The sequence below is a fragment of the Heptranchias perlo genome, chromosome 12 (assembly GCF_035084215.1).
Source record: "Heptranchias perlo isolate sHepPer1 chromosome 12, sHepPer1.hap1, whole genome shotgun sequence".
Classification (NCBI taxonomy): domain Eukaryota; kingdom Metazoa; phylum Chordata; class Chondrichthyes; order Hexanchiformes; family Hexanchidae; genus Heptranchias; species Heptranchias perlo.
In genome coordinates, this window is record NC_090336.1 from 38286817 (window position 1) to 38311660 (window position 24844).

The following is a 24844-nucleotide window of genomic DNA, read 5'->3' on the forward strand; positions in this document are numbered from 1 at the left end:
TATTCTGACGATACCACCTTCCGCACCAGTGCTTCCGAAATGTCTTCCTTTATCCTCAACCGAGGATTCCCTTCCATTGTGGTTGATAGGGCACTCGACCGTGTCCTTCCTATTTCCCGCACTTCTGTCCTTATCCCTACCCTTCCCTCCCAGAACCATGATAGGGTCCCCCGTGTCCTCACCTTCCACCCTACCAGGCACCACATTCAACGTATCATCCTTCACCATTTCTGCCACCTCCAGCGTGATCCCATCACCAAACACATCTTCCCCTCCCGTCCCCTTTCAGCATTCCAAAGGGGCTGCTCCCTCTGCGACACCCTAGTCCACTCTTCCATCACCCCCAACACCTGCTCTCCTCCCCACGGCACCTTCCTGTGCGAGCTCTTGCCCCTCCACCTCCTCCCTTCCCACTATCCAGGGCCCCAAACACTCCTTCCAGGTGAAACAGCGGTTTACTTGTACTTCTTTCAATTTAGTATAGTGTATTCGCTGCTCTCAATGCGGTCTCCTCTACACTGGGGAGACCAAACGCAGACTGCGTGATCGCTTTGCTGAACACCTCCGCTCTATCCGCAAGTGTGACCCTGACCTGCTAATCGCTTGCCATTTTAATTCCCCTTCCCACTCCCACTCTGACCTCTCTGTCCTCGGCGTCTTACACTGATCCAATAAAGCTCAATGGAAGCTCGAGGAACAGCACCTCATCTTTCGTTTAGACACTTTACAACCTTCAGGACTCAACATTGATTTCAATAACTTCGGATCATAACCACCTCTCCCATTTTTTCGGTCAGCTAGCGCTGGTAATGGTTCTGCTGCTGCCATTTACAGCCACTCCTGATCAATCTTTTGTTTCTTAACCTGTCCCATTGCCTCCTTCCTTGCCTTCTACCATCATCCCTTTTGCCATTTAATCACTCTTGCCCTCTACCCCATCACAGACCTTCCCTTTTGTTTTTTCCTCCCGCTCCTCTCCCTCCCCCCCTTTCCCTGGCTCTGTACTTGCTCAAAAACTTTAACTCTTTTAACATCTTCCAGTTCTGACGAAAGGACTTCGACCTGAAACGTTAACTCTGTTTCTTTCTTCACAGATGCTGCCTGAGTGGCTGAGCTTCTCCAGCATTTTCTGTTTTTTTTTCAGATTTCTAGCATCCACAGTATTTTGCTTTCAATTTTATCTTGTATGGTTAATTCTTTAGAGAATAGCTGTATTCTTATACAGCTGGTATTCAGGACAATGCCCTATACTGATACATGAGCCATTCCAGATTGAGCAATACAAAGGATTGGGGAAAACAATGGATTGGGGAATTCCAAAGGTTTCAAATAAGCAATTTTAAAAATTGGTTTTGATATGACTTTTTTCTGCATAAAGAGCTTAGAACAAAAGGTTCCTTTTGTTTGATCTGAAACTAGTTAGGATTTTGTTTGTTGTGGGAGATGTAGCCTAAGCAACAATTGTTGCATTTGAAAAGGTATGCGGTAAGGAAATTTTATATAAGGGAAACAGAAAATGCCGGAGAAGCTCAACAAGTCAGGCAGCATCTGCGGAGAAAGAAACAGAGTTGACGTTTCAGGTCAAAGATCTTTCGTCAGAACTGGAAGATGTTATAGAGTTAAAGTTTTTAAGCAAGTACCGAGTCTGGGAAAGGGAGGGAGAAGGGAGGGGAGGGAAGGAAAGAACAAAAGAGAAGGTCTATGATAGGGTAGAGGTCAGGAGTGATTAAATAACAAAAGGGATGATGGTGCAAGGCAAGGAAGGTGGTAATGGGACAGGTTAAGAAACAAAAGATTGGTCAGAAGTAGCTGGAAATGACAGCAGCAGAACCATTCCCAGCACTTGCTGTCCGAAAAAATGGGAGCAGGGTTATGATCTGAAGTTACTGAAAGCAATGTTGGGACCGGAAGGTTGTAAAGTGCCTAAACGAAAGATGAGGTGCTGTTCCTTGATCTTAGGTTCAGCTTCATTGGAACAGTGTAAGAGGCCGAGGACAGAGAGGTCAGAGTAGGAGTGGAACGGGGAATTAAAATGGCAAGCGATTGGCAGGTCGGGTCACGCTTACGGAGAGAGCAGACGTGTTCAGCAAAGCAATCACTCAATCTATGTTTGGTCTCCCCAATGTAGAGGAGACCGCATTGAGAGCAGCGAATACAGTATACTACATTGAAAGAAGTACAAGTAAACTGCTGTTTCACCTGGAAGGAGTGTTTGGGGCCCTGGACGGTGGGAAGGGAGGAGGTGAAGGGGCAGGTTAGCATCTCCTGCGCTCGCACAGGAAGGTGCTGTGGGGAGGACAGTGGATGTCAGGGGTGATGGAAGAGTGGACTAGGGTGTCGCGGAGGGAGCTATCCCTTTGGAATGCTGAAAGGGGACGGGAAGGGAAGATGTGTTTGGTGGTGGGATCACGCTGGAGGTGGTGGAAATGGCGGAGGATGTTAAATTGAATGTGGAGGCTGGTGGGGTGGAAGGTGAGGACAAGGGGGACCCTATCATGGTTCAGGGAGGGAAGGGAAGGGGCCCTGGCAGAAGTGCGGGAAATAGGACGGGCATGGTCGAGTGCCCTGTTAACTACAGTGGAGGGGAGTCCTCAATTGAGGAGAAAGGAAGACATATTGGAAGCAATGGTGCGGAAGATGGCAACGTCAGAACAGATGTGACGGAGACGGAGGAACCGGGAGAAGTGAATAGCGTCCTTACAGGAAGCGGGGTGGGAGGAAGTGTACTCAAAGTAGCTGTGGGAATAGGTGGGCTTATAATAGATATTGGTTGACAGCCTATCCCCAGAAAAGGAGATAGAGAAGTCGAGGAAGGGAAGGGAAGCATCGGAGATGGACCATGTGAAGGTGAGGGAAGGAAGGAAATTGGAAGCAAAGTTGATGAAATTTTCCAGTTCGGGGCAACAGCAGGAAACGGGACCAATACAGTCACCAATGTACCGGAAAAAGAGGTGAGGGAGGGGACCTGAGTTGGACTGGAACAAGGAATGTTCCACATATCCCACAAAAAGGCAGGCATAGCTGGGACCCATACGGGTTCCCATAGCGACACCTTTTATTTGGAGGAAGTGAGTGGACCAAAGGAGAAGTTGTTGCCAGGCGGAGGGGGGTGGTGATGGATGGGGACTGGATGGGCCTCCGTTCAAGGAAGTAGCGGAGGGCCCGCAGGCCGTCCTGGAGGGGGATGGACGTGTAGAGGGACTGGACGTCGATGGTGAAAAGGAGACTTTTAGGCCGGGGAACTGGAAACTGTTAAAGTGGCGGAGGGTGTCAGAAGAGTCGCAGGTGTAAGTCGGAAGAGACTGGACAAAGGAAGAAAAAAGAGTTGAGATAGGAGGAAATAAGTTCTGTGGGGCAAGAACAGGCTGAAACCATGGGTCTCCCTGGTGGGGGCTGGAGGTGTAGAGGGACTGGATATCCACGGTGAAAAGGAGACAGTTAGGGCTGGGTAACTGGAAACTGTTAAAGTGGCAGAGGGCATCAGAAGTCGCGGATGTAGGTGGGAAGAGACTGGACAAGGGGAGAAAAAAGAGTTGCAATAGTAGGAAATAAGTTACAAGAATGTTGCCAGGGCTTGAAAATTGCAGCTACAAGGAGAGATTGGATAGGCCAGGGTTGTTTTCCTTGGAGCAGAGGAGGCTGAGGGGATACTTGATTGAGGTGGTAAAAATTATGAGGGGCCCAGATAGAGTAGACAGGAAGTACCTGTTTCCCCAAGCGCACAGTTCAAGAACTAGAGGACATGGATTTAAGCTGATTGGCGGAAGGATTAGAGGGGACATGAGGAAAAACTTTTTTTACCCAGAGGGTGGTGGGTGTATGGAATTCTCTGCCCGAATTGGTGGTAGAGACAGGGACCCTCAACTCTTTTAAAAAGTACCTGGACCTGCACCTAAAGTGCTGTAAGCTGCAGGGCTATGGACCGGGTGCTGGAAGATGGGATTAGAATGGGCACCTGGTTGTTCTTCGAGCCGGCGTGGACACGTTGGGCCGAATGCTCCCCTTCTGTGCTATTTCTTTTCCATGGTTCTATGGTTCTAAGTTCCATGGGGCAAGGACAGGCTGAAACCATGGGTCTCCCAGGACAGTCCTGTTTGTGAATCTTGGGAAGGAGGTAGAAGGGGGCTGTGCGGGGTTGGGGGACTGTGAGGCTGGAGGTCGTAGGGGAAGATCTCCAGAGGAGATGAGGTCAGTGATGGTCTGGGAAACTATGGCTTGATGTTCAGTGGTGGAGTCGTGGTCCAGAGAGAGTAGGAGGAGGTGTCGGAGAGTTGGCATTCAGCCTCCACAAGGTAGAGGTCTGTTTGTTACACAACAACAGTGCCACCCTTGTCAGCAGGTTTAATGACAATGTCAGGGTTGGACCTGAGAGAACGGAGTGCTGCAAGTTCAGAGGGTGGTAAGTTAGAGTGAGTGAGGGGAGTAGAGAAATTGATACGGCCGATGTCACGCTGGCAGTTCGCAATGAAAAGATCAAGAGAGGGTAAGAGGCCAGAGGGAGGAGTCCAGATGCAACGAGAATTCTGAAGACATGAGAAAGGGTCCGCTGTGCGGAGAGAAGACTCCTGGCCAAAGAAGGAGGCACGGAGGCGAAGGCGACAGAATAAGAGCTCAGCATCGTGTCAAGCTCGAAATTCGTTGAGGTGGGGGCGTAAGGGGATGAAGCTAAGGCCTTTGCTGAGGACTGATCGTTCAGGGTCAGATAGGGGAAGGTCAGCGGGGATAGTGAAAACACGACAAAGGGTGAGATTGGAGGGAGGGGATGGGGTCAGAGAAAAGTGATGGGGAAGGAGTATCAGGAGGGCGTCGGTATCTGAGAGCTGTTGAAGCTTGCTGCCCTTGACACTTGAAAGAAAGAAAAAAGTTTTTTGTTAAAGCATCGGATGAGGCAAAGGATGAAATGGAACTGCGGAACAGGACAACTCTGAAATAGAGTGAGGTCGAGGGCGTGATTGTGGCGGCACATGGAGTTGAACGTGGATCTCAGGAAGCGGTGACAGCGGTGGAAATTTTATTCCATGTCAGATTATGTCTTTGCAATTTTGACACTGTTAACTCTGTTTTTCAAAACCATGTCAAATGTCCTGAAAAACACCTCCTTATCCCCATTGCACTGTTGGCGAATGCACTACCTGATATAGCACTTCTTAGTCATATAGACGAGAAGGTTCCAGGTTTGAGTTCCATTTCGTCCCAAGTTATCTGATCTCAGCCAGGGCAGCAATTCAAGCAGTATAACCGGCTTTGGTAACCCTGAGCTTGGGAGGGCAAAATTAGCAAGGGTGCTATCCAGTAACCCTTACTGGAAAGTGTGCATGTTTGGATTTCAAGTGAGGAAAGCATCAGGTTCAAATTTGTGTTAAACACAGTTTTGAGTTCACACATGAAGAATGACCACGTGGGTGTGGTGGAACTGTACCTCATTGTTGAGTCTCTCATCAATATCTTGAGGACCACCATTGACCAGAAACTTAACTAGGCCAGCTGTATCAACACCGTAGCTGCAAGAGCAGGGCAGAGGCTGGGTACTCTGTGACAAGTGGCTCACCTCCTGACCCCTCAAAGGATTTCCACCATCTACAAGGTTCATGTCGGGAATGTGAAATGAGAAAGGAAATTAGGAAAGCACAGAGAGGGCATGGAAACATATTGGCAAGTAAAATCAAGGAAAACCCAAAGATGTTTTATAAACTTGTATAAACATAAAGATGTTTTATAAGCTGTGGGTACGGTAGCATAGTGGTTATGTTACTGGATTAATAATCCAGAGGCCTGGACTATTTATAAGATATTAAGGGGAACGGATAGGGTGGATAGAGAGAAACTATTTCCGCTGGCTGGGGATTCTAGGAGTAGGGGCACAGTCTAAAAATTGGAGCCAGACCTTTCAGGAGCGAGATTAGAAAATATTTCTACACACAAAGGGTGGTAGAAGTTTGGAACTCTCTTCCGCAAACAGCAATTGATACTAGCTCAATTGCTAAATTTAAATGTGAGATAGATAGCTTTTTGGCAACCAAAGGTATTAAGGGATATGGGCCAAAGGCAGGTATATGGAGTTAGATCACAGATCAGCCATGATCTTATCAAATGGCGGAGCAGGCACGAGGGGCTGAGTGGCCTACTCCTGTTCCTATGTTCCTCTGGACTAATAATCCAGAGACATGATTTCAGATCCCCATGGCAGCTGAGGAATTTAAATTCAGTTAATTAAAAATAAAAAAAATTGGAATAAAAAGGTTGTATCAGTAATGATGAACATAAAACTACCAGATTGTTGTAAAAACCATCTGGTTCACTAACGTCCTTTAGGGAAGGAGACTAAAGATCCACAGCAAGTGGTTAATTCTTAACTGCCCTCTGAAATGGTCTAGCCTTCTCAAGTGAAACTAGAGATAGGTAATAAATGCTGGCCTTGCTAGTGACACCCACATCCAATGAATAAAAAAAATATAAAGAGCAGGAGGATAACTAAGGAAAGAGTAGGCCCTATTAGAGACCCAAAAGGTAACCTATGTCTGGAGGTGGAAGATGTGGGTATAGTTCTTAATGAATACTTTGCGACTGTCTTCACAAAAGAGGGGGTTGATGCAGACATTGTAGTTTAAGGAGGAGGAGTGTGAAATATTGGATGGGATAAACACAGTGAGGAGGAAGTAATAAGGGGATTAGCATCTTTGAAAGCAGATAAATTGCCAGGCCTGGATGAGATGTATCCCAGGCTGTTAGGAGAAGCAAGGGAGGAAATAGTGGAGGCTCTGACCATCATTTTCCAATCCTCTCTGGCTACAGGCGTGGTGCCGAAGGACTGGAGGACTGCTAACGTTGTGCCGTTGTTTAAAAAGGGAGAAAGGGATAGATCGAGTAATTACAGGCCAGTCAGCCTAACCTCGGTGGTGGGCAAATTATTGAGGGACAGTATAAATTGTCGTTTAGAAAGGCACAGATTAATCAAGGACAGTCAGCATGGATTTGTTAAGGGAAAGTTGTGTCTGACTAACTTGGTTGAATTTTTTGAGGAGGGCCGATGTGCGTACCGTTTTTGATGTAATCTACATGGATTTTAGCAAGGCTTTTGACAAGGTCCCTCACAGCAGACTGGTCAGAAAAGTAAAATCCCATGGGATGCAAGGGAAAGTGGCAAGTTGGATCCAAAATTGGCTCAGTGCCAGGAAGCAAAGGGTAATGGTCGACAGGTGTTTTTATGACTGGAAGGCTGTTTCCAGTGGAGTTCCACAGAGTTCAGTACTAGGTCCCTTGCTTTTTCTGGTATATATCAATGATTTAGACTTAAATGTAAGGGGCATGATTAAGAAATTTGCAGATGATACAAAAATTGGCCGTGTGGTTGATAGCGAGAAGAAAAGCTGTAGACTGCAGGAAGATATCGATGGACAGGTCAGGTGGGCAGAAAGGTATCAAATGGAATTCAACCCAGAGAAGTGTGAGGTAATGCATTTGGGAGGGCAATCAAGGGAAGGGAATACACAATAAATGGGAGGATTCTGAGAGGTGTAAAGGAACTGCGGGACCTTGGAGTGCATGTCCACAGATTCCTAAAGGTAGCAGGACAGGTTAAGAAGGCGTATGGGATACTTTCCTTTATTAGCCGAGGTATAGAATATATGAGCAGGTAGTTTATGCTTGAACTGTATAAAACACTAGTTAGGCCACAGCTTGAGTACGGCAAACAGTTCAGGTCACCACATTACAGGAAAGATGTGATTGCACTCGAGAGGGTACAGAGGTGATTTACAAGGATGTTGCCAGGACTGGAGAATTTTAGCTATGAGGAAAGATTGGATAGGCTGGGGTTGTTTTCCTTGGAACAGAGGAGGCTAAGGGGAGATTTAATTGAGGTGTATAAAATTAAGAAGGGCCTAGATAGAGTGGATAGGAAGGACCTATTTCCCTTAGCAGAGGGATCAATAACCAGGGGGCATAGATTGGTAGAAGGATGAGAGGGAAGCTGAGGAAAACATTTTTCACCCAGAGGGTGGTAGGGGTCTGGAACTCACTGCCTGAAAGGGTGGTGGAGGCAGAAACCCTTGTTGCATTTAAAAGGTGCTTGGATGTGCATTTGAAGTGCCGTAACCTACAAAACTACGGACCAAGAGCTAGAAAGTGGGATTAGGCTGGATGGTTGTTTTTCAGCCGGCACAGACATGATGGGCCAAATTGCCTCCTTCTGTGCCGTAAATTTCTATGACTTTATGATAGAAAACTTATCAATTGGCTGAAAAGGGTACATCCACAACACTCAAGAAGCTTAACAAATTTGCAGAGTAGCCCTCATTGTGTGAACAAATAAAAATGAGATTTTTTTCATCATCAGTGGGATAAAGTTAGGCCCAAGCATTACGGTATCAACAGACTTTGCTATGCAATGGCATGATTTGGGAAATTTGAAATCGGAGCAGCATATTTTACACACATTATGGGAATCAGATCTAAATAAAACCTTTTAAAAATATTTGCATATACATGAATTCTAGCTTTAAACAATTTGGGAAATAGACCGGAAAGAAAATCATCTAATTGTTAGGCCAAATTTCCATATCCGAATTAGGCTGATTGTAAACTCTCTTCTGTATCTGACGTTCTTGTTGCATTAGCAACTGCCAGATCTCATTTTATTTAAAAGAAACTGCTTAGGAAAGACTCTGGTACGGCAGAAGTGTTTCTCAGAATGCAAAAATGTCAGGTTTGCAGAGCAGCCTCTTACAGGAACTAAACTGGTTCACAAAACTACCCAAGAAGACACCGCGCCTTTAAACTGGGACTCTCGTCCCGTTGGAAAAGTGTAAATTTATGACGGGCTCTCCTGTTTTCATTTTCTCTCTCCTCGGCCAGTCAGCTATGTTTAAAGACCTACGTCATTTCTCTTCCTGAAACATCCTCCTTTCTCTTCCACCCCCTTTACTTTCGCCAGAATAAACTTCCATCGTATTTCCTGATTGCCATCTGCTCCGCCCACTCATCAACTGCGCCGCTCAGCCGCCATTTTCAGTCGTCAAAGAAAAAAAGGACCTCCCCTCCCCCCCCCCACACCCCGCCCGCAGCCAATCGGATGGGGGCTGAGAGGGGCGGGATCTCGCCGCGGGCTCAGCGCACGTTTCGATTGGACAGTCGTCTGTTTGATTGAAGACCGCCAGTGGGCCGATTCTCCCCGCCCGATTGGCTGCTTCTTCGGGAAGGGCGGGCGTGCGTTGGTCGGGAGAAGGCTCGTCCCCGAAAGGGGGCGGGGAAAGAGGCGCCGGTTGATTGACAGGTTTGGGCCGGCTGGGCGCAGAGGCTGCTGGGATTGTCAAAACAAGCCGCATCCGTTCGTTCGGAGGCTTGACCCGCACAGGCACCGGCGCCATCTTGGAAACTCGGGCTTGTTGCTGTCCTTTCCCGCCGAGCTCTCCACATATATAGATCTATATTTTTAAAACTTAAATAAACACCTTATTTCATCGCCCTCTTTTTTTTTACATTATTCTCAATAATAACTTCTCCCGCTTTTAATAACTACGCACAATAGATTTATGAAACCGTTGGGTATGTATTCAATGTAATTTCTTTCTTCTCACTGTATTTCATTTCGCAGATAAGGAAGGAGGGAGGGAGGCGGGGAGTTTGTGCTGCGGCCGGGCCCTGTTGCTGTGTGTGTTAGCTCCTGTTAACTGCAGAGCGGAGGTGGTTACTGTCCCACTAATGGCTCGCCCCCCTCTTTCTGTTGTTGGGAAAGGCTAGTGGGCAGGAGCTCTTTTTATAGATGGATTGTTTCATTTGGAAAAAAAAGTATTTTTGTCTAGCTGCTTTTTAATACATTTATCGTTAAGCGACAGATTGATTCATTTCTGAGTTCTGTTTTCAGAGGGATGGTTGAGGTTGACTGTCAAAACATAGTCTGTGCTTATGACAACACTACAGGTTTGACACCATACAAAATTCACATCTAAGCAGTTGTTGTGCATTATCTTTATTTTTGTAGCCGTGTATTTGTTTGATTTACAAATTGTAGTAAATTGAAATGGGAAAATCTTTTGGTTCCCTGAAATAACCAGTTATGTATTTAAGAAATTGTCATTTTCTGCTAAAATACTGTGCACTAACTTTTAAGTGTATGTGGTGGTGTAAAAGCACTTTATAGCACATTAACTTATGAGTTGATTTAGATTTGCTGTGTCATACTGCTGTTTGAAAGTTTTCAGTTTGGAATTTTGAATGGAGCTGTGACTTTTTCTTGCCTGGCATGCTGCTTTATCAAGTTTAATATTTAAAAAATTCACCTGAAGCAGCAATGCCTAACAATGATCAGCCCTTGATGTATATATATTATTTCTTGTGCTCCCTCATAATGCATGTTCAATAGACAACACCATTATGCAGTCATGACTATTAAACTATGCCATCTATACTTAATTGGTAACTTGTTCAAAACTTGTATCATAGATTAGGAATGTGTAATTAAATTATGATGAGGTCTACTTGTCTGGGACCCACAATCATTTTGTATTAGAGCATTGTGGTGGCATTCATTAGATGTAATACAGGTTTCAGTTTCTAGTGAAGATATGTTTTGGAGAATAATTTGTGACTCCCAAATGCTTGAAGTCGTGGGAAGTAAATTTAATGTGCAAGTAGATGGAAAGTGTGAAATAAACTCTGGATTGAAACTGTTGAGAATTTTGTGCCACATTTACACTTACAGTAAATACAGTACAAAATTCCCAGTGAGGAATAGCCAGACCCAAAGCAATTCCAACTGTCAAGTCCATGGAGATCCACCCATGATGTGGTCTAGTTGAGTCACGTGTTGGTTCTGGTCTGAAAAGTGGAGCTGGTGTAGAACCCGATGCCTTGAGCTTTGTTTCCATTAGTTAGTGGTGAGTTTGACCTTTCTACTCGCCTCTTTCTTCTTGCCTCTTCTTTCTCCCTCTCCACAGATAATAAATAATATGACAGGTTTATCTAATGTATGTAGCCATCTGCTATAGCTTACTTTAAATTGTGAGCATAATGTAGGAATTACACGATGCGTGACGCACAATTTTGAAGCCTGAGTGATCAGTATAACCTGACTGACATTGAAATTATATTGAATACTCTTCAATACACTGCTGGAATAGATACTGCAAGGTGATCAGACTTGGAGGGAGGGTAGGGGGTGGTGAACTTTTTTTTGCCCTCTTGCTATAGCCAAGAGTAAAACTAAAGTAAAGCTTCAGGTCTTGCATCACAGTTAACCTTAATGCCTCTTGCATCATGCTGCTTTAACTACCATAAAGTGTAATGGTTGGAAGAGCTAATTTCAAAAAAATATAATGAAGAAAGGGTAACCAGTGAATTTCATCTTTGAATTTGATTGTTCATCCTTGTGGTTTTTTTGCTGGAGCTGATTTGACTGAATTGCAGCTCCCTTTGCTGTACATGTTCATATCACCTATATATTATACGAGAAGGTGCACTTGTGATTTTATGGGTCTTTAGTGCTGTTCCTGCTTGCAAACCTCATTTGTGGATCGTTCCCTTTTGTCTGGTATTCTGATTCTTCTGTTCTGACCCTCTTCTCTCATGCTTTGTATTTCACAGAGCTCCCAAGTCTGAAAAGTGGATTGGGTGAAAGCAAACTAATGCTTTGGACTCACTGACCTTTGGACTTTTAGCCTTCTTGTTGAAAATCACTACGTGCCCTATCTCGGTTCAGAAATAACTTTTTAGGAAGATAGGAACAAGAATAGACTACTTTTATATATAAACTAAAATAATATGTTTTTCAAAATGTCTAGCAGTGCTATTCTTGCTTATTTTCTATATTTGAGTTTCCTGAGATATATTCTTTACTTTTCAGGAAACATGCTTAATTTTTTTTGCTTACTTTGAGTATTGGTGTTTGAATAGAACCTAGTTTGTAATGTTCTATAATTGCTGACGTCTTGCACTTGCACATATACATCCTGAATGTACAAATATCATTTTTGGACTAATTGAGCTCCAATGTGAGTACTTTTATATACTAACACATATAATTTTAAGTTGGTTGATTGGATTTCAAAACCAAAAACTTAAGTTACTCTTGTTTGATATTTAATAGAAACAGATTTCCGGTGACTGAACTCTAGTACTGATTGTAATCTTTGATGTACCATCTTATTTATGATTACCTGATTCACAACTTTCTACTGAACTATTATTACAATACTGAAATAGGATGAGTCAGAGGTATTAACACTTAACATTCAGAAGATAGATGTGGCCTTCAAAAGATAAGTCCCAAAAACTATCCTTTAGTCAATATGCAGTGGCGAGTTAAAAGAGCAGGAAAGTGTACAGGACTGCTTTTTTTTTGTTCTATTTTCTTTCTTTATTCCTTGCTGAGATGCAGTCCTAGCCACTTGCTAGTGCTAGGGTGCTATGGTCAAATGTGAACATTGATGTTAAGGATTGCAAGGCTATTCCACTGAATGTGTGTCACAGCTGAGCCTCATCCAGTTCTCGCCCAATATCCACGTGTGCATTTCTAGCAGGGTTCATTGGCTAGCAATCAAGACCTGGCTTTTGTTTAACCCCCTCTCCTAACCCAGAACACCAAGGACAATTGTAGATTCCTTATTACCTCCCCAGCTTTGATCGGCTAGCTCAACCTAGGTTAGCGATTGAATCTGTGACATTCCTGGTCTTTATGGTTCAGCTACTTACTGGATAAACTTGGTGAGCAATATGGGAAACAAGTACTCTTTTTTGAAGCCGATAATCCTCTTCCCTGGTCAGAGAATTTACATTTTACTTATTTCTCTATCCTGTGGAGAATGGTTATTTCAGTCCTCTGAACATCAGGGAGGAGTTCAGCTGACACCAACTATTAGGTCTCTTCCAGCAGTTATACTGCAAATGAATTTGATTGATCTCATGTCCTCTTTGCTAGTCAGGAGGCATCTAAGCCAGGAAAATTAAATGTCACTGTGTTTAACCTGTGTTAAATGGTGGTGTTTGCAGGATTTCTGTTATTGACTTCAGCTGAGTATATTCCTAATGAATGCTAGGTATCTAGGATGGGGAAATAAAGTTTAAGCAGAATTGTGTTTTTTTTAGTGCCTCCTACAACAATTTTGGGTGGAAGCCCATTATTTGTATTTCTATTTCATTGCCAACCTTCCTTCAAATCCTCACCTCCATCCTAAGTAACATTTGTGAAAGTTAACTTAATGGAATTTTTTATTTCTCAGTGAAAATTAGAATTGTTCCATTGCTCTCCTCAGCTAGAAGGGAGTATTTTAAAATTAAAAAACTTTTTGAACTAGGACAGCGTTGTCTAATACGTTAGTCACTAGGTGCATGTGGTTAATTGGGAATCCAGATGTGGCTAATAGCATTTCTGATGAATAGAAAATGAGCAATGGACATCGTTGTTGGGCATGTGATCTCAATACTCACATTTGCACAGCATATGCATGTGTACTTTTGTGCATTTGCTGGTAAAATGGTAAGCAGAGTGAGCAAGTGTTTTTTGATCACTGTTTATTTCCTTGATTACTGAATGGTCAATATTTAAATAAATATACACGTGAGGTACATTTACATGTATTGTGTGAGTGTATGTAAGGTGTGTTCTACTAAATTTAGTGCATGTGGCTAAAATAGTGTCTCCATAGACACCTGTGGCTAGTCAGTGATTTCTACTTAGGAGTGGAAAACATTTCTATTTTTTTTCCTGCTTTTCAATAAACGCCATACCTACCAATTTTGCAATCCTTGAACTTTTCATTCTATAAGTAAGTTCTTGACTTTTTTATGCCAAATTCCTCTTGCAGGAAATATTATTGGCCATGAGCTTGTATGAATAATCTCTTTCTTCCCCCACCCCGGCCTTCTCCATTGCTAGAGAAAGTTCTGCCTGTTGCTTGTTTTGATCCATCTGTAGTGCAAAATATTGATGGAGTTTTTTTTACAAGCAGTATATTTGGTTGCAACATGATTCGGGTGAAGGACAGTATTGGTTGGACCAAACAGTGTGTGGAAAGTTTATTGATTTTAAAATACAAAGTAATATTCCTTTTTGACAATCAGGATTTATGTTTGGATAAGTGACCTTAGGATAATGTTTCACACAAATTACATTTTTTGAATGGCAATTCAAAATTAGTCCTATTCTACTTTAAAATGTTTTCATATTTTTACGATTTAATCTCTGGGATTCTAATCCTCAAAATCTGTTTTATTGCTGTCTGGAAAGGATGGAAAATTGGTTATTTTTACATTTTTTTTGTGATCCTGCTTTTATCATCTCTACATAATGAACTTCACTTGGAAACTTAGATAAGGTTTATAATCTTTATGTGCGCATTAATGAGTAGATCTTATAGAATTTTACAGCACAGAAGGAAGCCAAGTGTGCACCCTCTCAAAGAGCTATCCACTTATTAAAAGCTTTTTGGAATTTTACTTCTGCCACAGCTTTAGGTAGGGCATTGCAGGTTCTAACACATGTTAAAAGAATTTTTTTTAAAAAATCTCCTTTATACTTTTGGTGATGATCTTAAATTTATGCCCTCTAGTTACAGATTGACCAATTGGTGGAAATAGTTTTTCCCTATTTATTGTATCAAAACTCCTCATAATTTTCAGCACCTCCACCGCTCTCCTTAACCTTTTTTCTAATGAAAAGATCCCAATTCTCTCATCACTCTTCATAACTAAAGTAATCTTAAAGGCTAATGGAATTTTGATCTTCATCTCTAGGGGGCTGGAATACAAATGTGATGTGCTTCAGTTGTATATAGCCTTGGTCAGACCCCATCTGGAGTACTGCGTTCAGTTCTGAGAACCACACCTCAAGAAGGATATATTGGCCTTAGATTGGATGTAGTGCAGATTTACCAGAATGAAACCGGGGCTTAAAGGATTAAATTATGAGGATAGGTTGCATAAACTTGAGTATAGAAGGTTGAGGGATGATCTAATTGAGGTGTTTAAAATGACAAAAGGATTCAGTAGGGTAAGTACAGAGAAACTATCCCCTCTGGTGGGGGAATTCAGAACAAGGAGGCACAATCTTAAAAATTAGAGCTAGGCTATTCAGGAAGCAAAGGGTCGTCGAAATCTGGTGTGCTATTCCCTAGAAAGCTGTGGATGCTGGATCAGTTGTAATTTTCAAGACTGAGATTGATAGATTTTTGTTAGGTAAGGCTAACAAAGGATATGGGTCAAAGGTGGGTAAATGGATTTGACGTGTTGATTAGCCATGATCTGATTCAATGGCAGAACAGGCTCGAGGGACTGAATGGACTACTCCTGTTCCTGTCGTCCTTGATATCATATGGAATCTCTTTTTCACCCTCTTCATGGCCTTGACATCCTTTGTAAAGTTAGGTGCCCAAAACTGAACATGATATTCTAGCTGCGGCCTAACAAATGATTTGCATATGTTTATCATTACCTCTTTGCTTTTGTACTATTAATAAAATGTGGGAATTTTAATAGCTTTATCAACTTGAGCTTCCAGTTCAAAGATTTGTAGATCAGAAACCCTAAGTCTTTCAGTCTCTATTTTTAAAGTTTTACCATTTAATTTATATGTCCTCCTTTTCAAAATGCATCACCTCACATTTCTCTGCTTTAAATTTTATTTGACATCCATCTGCCCAATCTGCTAACCTGTCTGTTCTCTTGAAGTTTCATTTTGTTGTTTTCAGTTAGCCATGTTCCCTGTTTTTGTCATGTCAATTTTAATGGTGTCCCCTGTATCTAAGTTATTCATTCATACATGTATAATATCAAATGATTTTACATAGCAAATATGCAAAATGAGTCGCATGTATGAAGATGATTTGAATGTTAGTACTTTGTATGAAGGATCGGAATTTCAGTTTGAAATGTGAGCCATTTGTCAGCTCTATACTTATTCCTTACACATGATGCCATCAGAGAGAGAGATATATATATTTTCAGTTCTTAAATGGGCAAGGGCAACACCACAAAATTGCTTATAATTTGACATGAATTGGCAACCATATTCTTGAACTTGTATAACATCTTTAATGTAGCAAACATTACAAAGAATTACTTTGGAAATTATGGCACAGAAACAGGTCGTTCAGCCCAACCAATCCGTTTTGGTGTTTATCTTCCTCATGAGCAGTAGTCTTAATCCCATGTGCCTGCCCTGTTCCCATGTCCCTGTTTTCTCTCTTCCTTCTATCACCTATCCTATTAAATGTTGGCATTATCTCTGCTTCGGTCACTAATTCCAGAACTGCATTCATCTTCACAACCCTCCTTTTTAAAAAAAAAAAATATTTTCCTGCCCTGTCCTAAATCTCTTGCATTTAATTTTATAGAAATGTCCCTTCGTTCTAGACCACTCGATGACTGGAAACAGCCTGTTCCTATCTGTTCTGTCCCATCCCTTCATAATTAGGTTGCACATATTGTTTTCCAGTTTTCTGAATGTCAAATATTACCTGTTCACTGTTATGAAATGTTGCAGCCACAACAATTACTGCTAAGAGTAATTCCTGTGGAAGTACAATTAAATGTTCCTTCATTTAAGAGGTAATAACTATTAAGCACTTACCCATTGATCACTTTCTTTTATTTGACTAAAAAATTGTATTTATTGAATAGCTTTGCATATACAAGTAAATACCAGATGAGATCAAAAAATAGCCTCCAAATAAACTGACTCCATTATCAGTTACATAGATATTATAAACCAGAAATGGGCATTTAGGCACAGCTTGTCTGTCGGTGTTTATTCCCGACCTGATCAATAGTCCTAATACCATGTGGCCGCCTTGTTCAGCATATTCCTTTATTCATATTTCTTTCAACAACTTACCCATTCTTAAATTTTGACATGGTCTCTGCTTCAATCACTAACACCGATCGTGCATTCCACAGCCTTCTAAGCCTTTTTGTGGTGAACTGGATGTGGGGTTTGAATCTAAGCTCTGGGCCAAATAGAACACCAGGGCTGCACACTGGATTTGGCTTGAGCATGCAAGCAAGGAGGGAGATGGAATATGCGCAAGTCAAAAGGGCGGCTGGTGTTTGACTTTGAAACGTTCAATGGTGTAGTACGATGTACTCTTCAGAGGTTACATTTAAGGCAGATTGTTAGGACAGAGAGGAAGCTTCACACTCCAGTTGTATGTCCAATACTTGACCTGCAGACTTATAGTGACAGTGAAGAGTCAAGAGCCAAAATGTGGGATACTACCAAAATTGAAATGTGTATGAGTGTGAGTTGAATTAAGAAATGGTGGTTAGAAACTGCCAAGTTTAGGTTTTAAATGCTTTTAGATTGTATGTGGAACAAAAATTGAGGGAGATCAGTAGTTGTACAGTTTTGAGGTCCAAGTAAAGAATGAGTTGGGATAGGAGATTGTGATGAATTAGATTTAAGCTGGGTGGTGCAAGAGCATGCAGATTGTTGCATTTAGAGCTTGGAAAAACATAGTACATTGGAAGAAAGTACATAGAAGTAGTGGCCTTAATAGTGTTGAAGAAATAACAGACAAGAAAGATTGTGATAAGGAGCAGGAGCACTGGTAATTGGGTGGCGAGCTTTAATGTGGAAAAGTGCTTTATTCCCCAGTGCTAACATTGCTTACTTTGAACACAGAGAAAGAAAATAGAGAAAAGGTGGTGTTGATTGTTTTAAACTAAAGTCTAGCAAATAGGAAGGACAAAACTAATTAACATTGTTATTTTTTAGGTTCAGTTTATCCTATTGAAAGTGTGATGTTGGATTTTGACTAATATCGGATCAAAGCTTTCTACTGCATTCCAAAAATAAGCTTCTGATCTTAAATCAGTTTTGTTGTATACTTTAGTTCCATTTTGCATTTTTCTCCTCTCCTGGCATAAGTGACTTACACTGGACTATAGTTTCATGGTTGCAGGCAACCCTGTTATTTATGTGGCCATTCATGGCTATCAGACTACTTGATTTGGTGGGGTGATGGGGTTGATGGTAACCATCAAGCTTGATCTTTCTTTTCATCATGCATTTGTATTCTACCCCAGATCAATTCGGAGTTGGAAACATGGATGTTTTTTGCCTTCTCATAAGTACACAGTGATTAGGAGATTGAATTAGCACAGGGATGCTTAGAAAGAGAAAGTAATAGACTCTTCACTTACAATGTTAATAAGATATGGAAAACTTAAAACAATGTTGAGATACATAGCTACAACAATGGAGTTTGTGTGGAGAGATAATGCTGAGGCTTTATAATACATTCAGCTTGGAGTACTGTATATCATGTCTCAAAAGAGATATGAATGCATTGGAGGGGATGCAGAGAAGAGCAACATGAATGATCTAAAATGCGTTTGGCTACCTTTCTGAAAATGGCATTTAGCTCAGTTGGCACTGGGCACAGGGTCAGAAAGTCGGTGGGTTCACATCCCATAAGGATTTACTGAACCTTTCATCATTCTGAGGTGGATAACATATCTTGGGATGCAGGGAGTAGAGTTGTCACATTGATTCAACATCATCTTGCTGTCCGACAATGGAAGCACAGGTCTGCGCAGAACCCCATAGGCATTTCCAGGATAATCTCCCTGAATTTTTGAAAACCTCCCAATTGTTCAACAATTAGCCTGCTCCCTATGTAACTTGATAATTCAGTGCCTCTGAATAGCAGTTCAGTGATACCTGTGGACAATTCTGATTGGAGAAGGGTTAGTGTTAGATCTACTTTGGTTCTGAACATATGAAAATGACAGACAGTAAAAGACTCACTGATCCATCCAGCCTGTCCCATATAGTTGTGATGCCTAGACATTCCCCACCAGCCCGGATTCATGAAACCTCCTGAGAGGGGCGAAAAAACAGGTAAAATCCAGGCCAATTAGGGAAAGAAAATCTGAAAAAATCTTCTGCAACCTGTTTAGGCGATTGGAAGTAGTCCAGGAGATCACATGATCCTAATTTATATTACAGGATACCTACCTGTTGTGTGAAGTGATCTCCACCCTAGCGAGAAACAGGTTCAGCTTTCTCTTGAAGGAATACAGCAAATCAGAGTTCACCACACGAGCCAACAACCTGTTCCATAGGTCCACTGTTATCTGGGGAAAGAACAACTGTCTAACGTCCAACCTAATTCTGCCCTTATATAATGTGTATGCGTGACCCTGGCCCTCCCTAACCTGTTCAGTTGAAATAATTGGCCCATATAAATACAGTTTAGTCCCTTCATTGTTTTATAAACCGCAATCAAATCGTCCCCTAGTTTACGCTTTTCTAAAGTATACAGACCCAGCTCTTTGAACCTATCTGGGTAACTAAGGTGTTTTAAACTGGGTTCTTGATGAAACTGATGACACAAAAATAGGATGTTTGACAAACACCGAGGAGGACTGCAAATAAAACTTCAGTTGGATTAACAATGGGCAGATGTGACAGATGTAATTTACTGTGAAGAAGTATGAATTAATGTATTTTGGGAGGAAAAACCAAGAGGACAGTGAGGATGTTGAACTTGTGTCCCACCAGAGGCAAATGATTGAATCTACTCATTGTCAACTTGTTTATTGGTAAGCACAATTGATCCAATGGTTGCCCAGCTGTTTCATAATTTTTCACAATGAGGTTGGCAGAAGGAGGAAGTGGAACAAGTAGTGCAGCTTAACAGGAACTGAGAAATCTAAGCATGGATGGATACAAGTTCTCCTTTATGGTTGACTTGTGTGTGATTTGAAGTTGAGTTAAATGCCTTTAGCTTTTGCTTATGCAAAACTGATACACAAAGAAACATAACAGTTACGCTGCCCAGGATAACTGGTCACAGTTTTAAGCCTCAATTAATACCAGTCCACCAGAACGAGACAGATACACTTTATAAATTGACTTGTGGGACCGCAGTTAGGCCAGTGCATGTATTCCAGGTGTCTGTGTATTTGTACCTGTCTTTTTTTTCCCCCTTCATCTGCCTAAAAATGAAAGTTGGCATCCAGTCTGCTCTGTTGAATGGAGCAGTTTTTTGGGGGTAATGTCCCCACCCAAATGGCCTAGCTGAAAATTGGAAGCTTGCTGTATGGAGAATAGTATGCATATATTTCCTAACACAGTTGCAATTCATTAATATGCCACTGAGCTGCATAAATGACTCGTCCTCCTGTTCAGTGGCTCTGTAATCTTCATTTTTAGTCCTGAATAAACTTTTCTTTTTGAAAGTTCTTAAATGTTGAGAATTGTAAATTGAGGAAGACTGGGGAGAATAGTGAATTATAGTATCGCCTCATAACATGCTTTAGTATGACCTACTTCCATTATAATTTCTTCTACCTTTTAGAAATCCACATTATGTTCCCTCTGTGTAAGATCACATTAATTTGCTGAGAGTGACTGTTGTACCAGTAGAAAATCTGACTGAATATAATAATACTGTACACCTATCAAATGCACCTAAAATCTCTCAGCAAATTTTTTAATTCATAGAATGATACAGGACATTTTGGCATATCAAATTTGTGCTGTTGCCTGGGAGCAGAATAAAACTTTGTCCTCTCCATTCCAACTGTGTGTCGTCGCCCTAACTCTTATCAGCCTTGCTGGGTTTCAAATCTAAGCCTTGGAGGTGAAGTACCGTGCCATCTTGCTTTCTGATTCGCGTCCTCCTCCTCCTCTTTCTCTCCCCCCCCCCCCCCCCCCCCCCCCCCCCCAAAAAAAAAGAAACCTTTTAATGGGAATTGTTGACTTATTAAATCCTATGCATATGAGCATGCGTGTTAATGTTCTATATAGAGTTCGACTGGATACTTTGTAATTTGTGGCACTTATCTAGTATGTAAGTTCTGGTGAATTGGATGAAACTGATCTTTTGGAATAGAAAGGCAAAAGCTGATAAAACTAAGACACAGTGCAATAACCAAGGTAAATTACTTGCAATAGTCTGCCTGTATGTGCTGACTAGTTGCTGGATTTTCCTTTTTATATGTTTAGTGCTGTATGTTATCTTGGGACCTATAATGCATTTCTAGTAAAGCCAAAACACTTGGAGAATGATTGAGATGGCAGAGCTAGTCCTGAATAAAATTGGAAGACTCCTGTAAAATACACCAGAATTTGGTGGTTGAGTTAAGCTTTGGAAAAATATCATGCATTTTATGTAACCAGCATTGGGTCACGAGGTGTTTTAGAGTCATTTTTATTGTCCTATGTGGGAGTGGCCATTGTCCGTGTTGGAAATAAAAGAAACAAAAATTAAGTGATTACTTCATTTGGAATCTACAAAATTCCTTTTTGAATGTCGCCAAGGAAGAAAACTGAGGTAGTGGTATGTTTGAATTTTTTGAAGTTTTTAATTATGGCAAATTAGTACTTTGCATTATTAGAACTAGTTATTTGTCCAGACACTGATGAATTTTCTTTTGGTTGCAGCATACAGTTTCATTAAATCTTATGGATTCATCTCTCCTTAACCTTGCCAGAACTGCCATTTTGTAACTACGTTTCCAAAACTGGTGAGTTATCCCATGATGCCTTCAATGTTGTACTGCAGTAAGCTACATTTTAAAAAAATGATTCAGTATTTACTGAAAAGATCCTCCTGCTTGAAAATACTAGAAATGCTCTAGTGCTGCCTTTGGATTAAAAGCCTTGAGCTAAAATTAAAGCATATGACTGTTTTTGATGCTATTTTTGTGTATACCATTTGTCAGCATAATGTTTTCCACAGGCTTTCTGCAGATTTTTAGTGGCTAGAATTTTACTCTTTAAAATCTGAATTACTTCAAGAATTTTTGTTGTACTATTTTCAAATTTAGACTTTTTAAGTACATTAGAGAAACATGACTTTCTCTTGGCAAAGTTACACAAAGTATAACTTTTTCTATAATATGTCTGCCACTTAAGGAATAAAGTGGATCCATAATATTTCTACAATCAACTATAATGTTTTAGCCCAATAATTCAGTACAAATATTCTTTGTAAATATACAGTTGAGAATTAATCAGCACTGAGAAATTGAAATTTATTCTCCATCTGTTGTGTGCATGTTAGCTATTTCTACAGTGATGCCCATGTTCTTGTAAACATTTGTCTGGAACCCACAAATCTTCCTTTTTATGATTTGTTCTTCATTACCTCTGTTAGTGCCAATCATCTGTGAGTTACTAATGGTAATCTGACAATCCACCTCTGATTATGAGCTAGAATTTAATTTCCAATGTTTGTTCTGAATCTTGAGGAATGCATTGTTTAGTTCAAGTGCATGTTTTTAAATCAGGTGGCTATGGGGAGGCTTAATCTGTTACTAATTCTTCATGCACCTCGAATTTGCAGAATTCAAATCTGATGTATTTAGGACAGCCAAGAACCCCTGAAATGGGCAATTGTAAAAGTCAGGGACAGATCAAAAGAAAAGAAAGAACTTGCATTTCTATAGTGCCTTTCATGTCCTCAGGACATCCAAAAGCGCTTTACTGCCAATGTTGTACTGTTGTAGGGATACGCGTCAGTCAATTTGCTCACAGCAAGGTCCCACAAACAGCAATGAAATAAATGATCAGAAAATCTGCTAATGATATTGGTTAAGGGATAAATATTGGCCAGAACACCAGGGAGAACTCCCCTGTTCTTCGAATAGTGCCATGGGATCTTTTACGTCTGCTTTAGAGGGCAAAAGGGGCTTCAGTTTAACATCTCATTCGAAAGATGGCATCTCCAGAAATGCAGCAGTCACTTAATACTGCACTGAAGTGTCAGCCTGGATTATGTGTTCAAATCTCTGGAGTGGTATGTAAACCCACCACCTTCAGACTCTGAGGCTACAATACTACCACTAAGACAATGCTGACACCTAAACGTAGCCAATTAAAGCCCCAGTGGTCAATATTAATTGTTTCTAACGCCTGTGCTTGCTCCTGGTCTGCCAACGCCTCAATTTTAAAATTCTCATCCTTGTTTTCAAATCCCTCCATGGCCTAGCCCCTCCCTATTTCGGTAACTATTCCAGCCCTACAAACCTTCGAGATCTCCTCCAAATCAGGGATGCGCATCCCTGATTTTAATCGCTTCACCATTGGCGGCTGTGCCTTCAGCTGCCTAGGCCCTAAGCTCTCGAATTCCCTCCCTAAACCCCTCTACCTCTCCTCCTTTAAGACACTCTGTAAAACCTACCTCTTTGACCAAGCTTTTGGTCATCTGTCCTAATACCTCCTTATGTGACTCGGTGTGAAATTTTGTTTGATAACGCTCCAGTGAAGTGCCTTGGGATGTTTTACTATGTTAAAGGTGCTATATAATTGTAAGTTTAAGGTATTTGTGACTAAGGAACATTAGGAGAATTATACATTGACACTTTGTTCAAGTTTGCTTCTTAATTTCCTAAAGTCTATATTTGGTGAGCGCTTGAAGATGTAAATATATTGAGGAAAGCTCCCAAGCACACAGCAGATCTGCATGAGATCCTTGTGTTATCAGGTTTCTTCTGTAGTCTGTGCACGATGCATTTGCAGGGACAGGGGTTTTAATCCATTATAGGTGATCGAGATAATCCAGCTAGTGGTGAACGGTTGTTTTGCAGACTGGAGGGAACCATACAGTGGTGTTCTCCAGGGGTCAGTATTAGGACCACTGCCCTTTTTGATATATATTAATGACCTGGACTTGGGCATAGAGGGTATAATGTCAAAGTCTGCAGATGACACAAAACTCGGAAATGTAGTAAACAATGTGGAGGATAGTAACAGACTTCATGGGGATATAGGCAAACTGGTGAAGTGGGCAGACACATGGCAAATTAAATTTAATGCAGTAAAGTGACACATTTTGGTAGGAAGAATGAGGAAAGGCAATATAAACGAAATAGTACAATTTTAAAGGGGATGCATGAACAGAGAGACCTGGGGGGTGCACGTACACAAATCTTTGAAGGTTGAGAAGGCTGTTAAAGCATATGGGATGCTGGGCTTTATTAATAGAGGCATAGAGTTAAGCTAAACCTTTATAAAACACTAGTTAGGCCTCAGCTGGAGTGTTGTGTTCATTTCTGGGCACCACGCTTTAGGAAGGATGTCGAGACCCTAGAGAAGGTTTAGAAGAGATTTACTAGAATGATACCAGGGATAAGGGACTTCAGTTATGTGGAGAGACTGGAGAAGCTGGGGTTATTCTCCTCAGAACAGAGGCGGTTATGGGGAGATTTGATAGAGGTGTTGAAAATCATGAACAGTTTAGATAGAGTAAATAAGGAGAAACTGTTTCCAGTGGTAGAAGGGTCGGTAACCAGAGGACACAGATTTAAGGTGATTGGCAAAAGAGCCAGAGGTGACATGAGGAAACATTTTTTTTATGCAGCGAGTTTTAACGATCTGGAATGCATTGCCTGCAAGGGTGGTGGAAGCAGATTCATAAGTAACTATCAAAAGGGAATTGGATAAATTCTTGAAGGGAAAAAAATTACAGGGCTATGGGGAAAGAGCAGGGGAATGGGACTAATTGGATAGCTCTTCAAAGAGCTGGCACAGGCACGATGGGCCGAATGGCTGCCTCCTGTGCTGTACCTACTATGATAACCATTTTGATATCTCCTCCAAGCCAATGAGTAGGGTATTGAAATCCTCCATCGGTTTTGAAACACTTTGAGGCCCTTCCAGGATGAGAATCGTGATAGTGCAGTCTCTTTAAAGATTAATAAACCTTTGCAAAAGCAGCCAGCTGGGTTCACCTCCTTCCCCCAAAAGTTTATGGTTCCAGCTGCTAGGCTATCAAAGGAAGATATTTTCATTTGTCATTCTACGAAGTACACTATTATTTTGTTTGTTCGGGTCGAATGAATTGGGAAATCTTCATTCTTTGAATTTAATTCTCTATATACAAAGTTCTCCTTTATCCTACTA

General features: G+C 41.5%; 1 protein-coding gene across 3 annotated transcripts in view; it reads left to right on the forward strand.

Annotated features, from left to right (window-relative positions):
* The first annotated feature begins 9320 nt into the window (after positions 1-9320).
* Positions 9321-24844, forward strand: part of ppp6r3 (protein phosphatase 6, regulatory subunit 3) — a 115224-nt gene continuing 99700 nt past the window's right edge. For all 3 annotated transcript variants that reach the window (XM_067993999.1, XM_067994000.1, XM_067994001.1), the window contains exons 1-2: positions 9321-9543; positions 21383-21465. The gene's annotated coding sequence lies outside the window, so the exon portion shown is untranslated. The remainder of the gene's footprint in view (positions 9544-21382; positions 21466-24844) is intronic.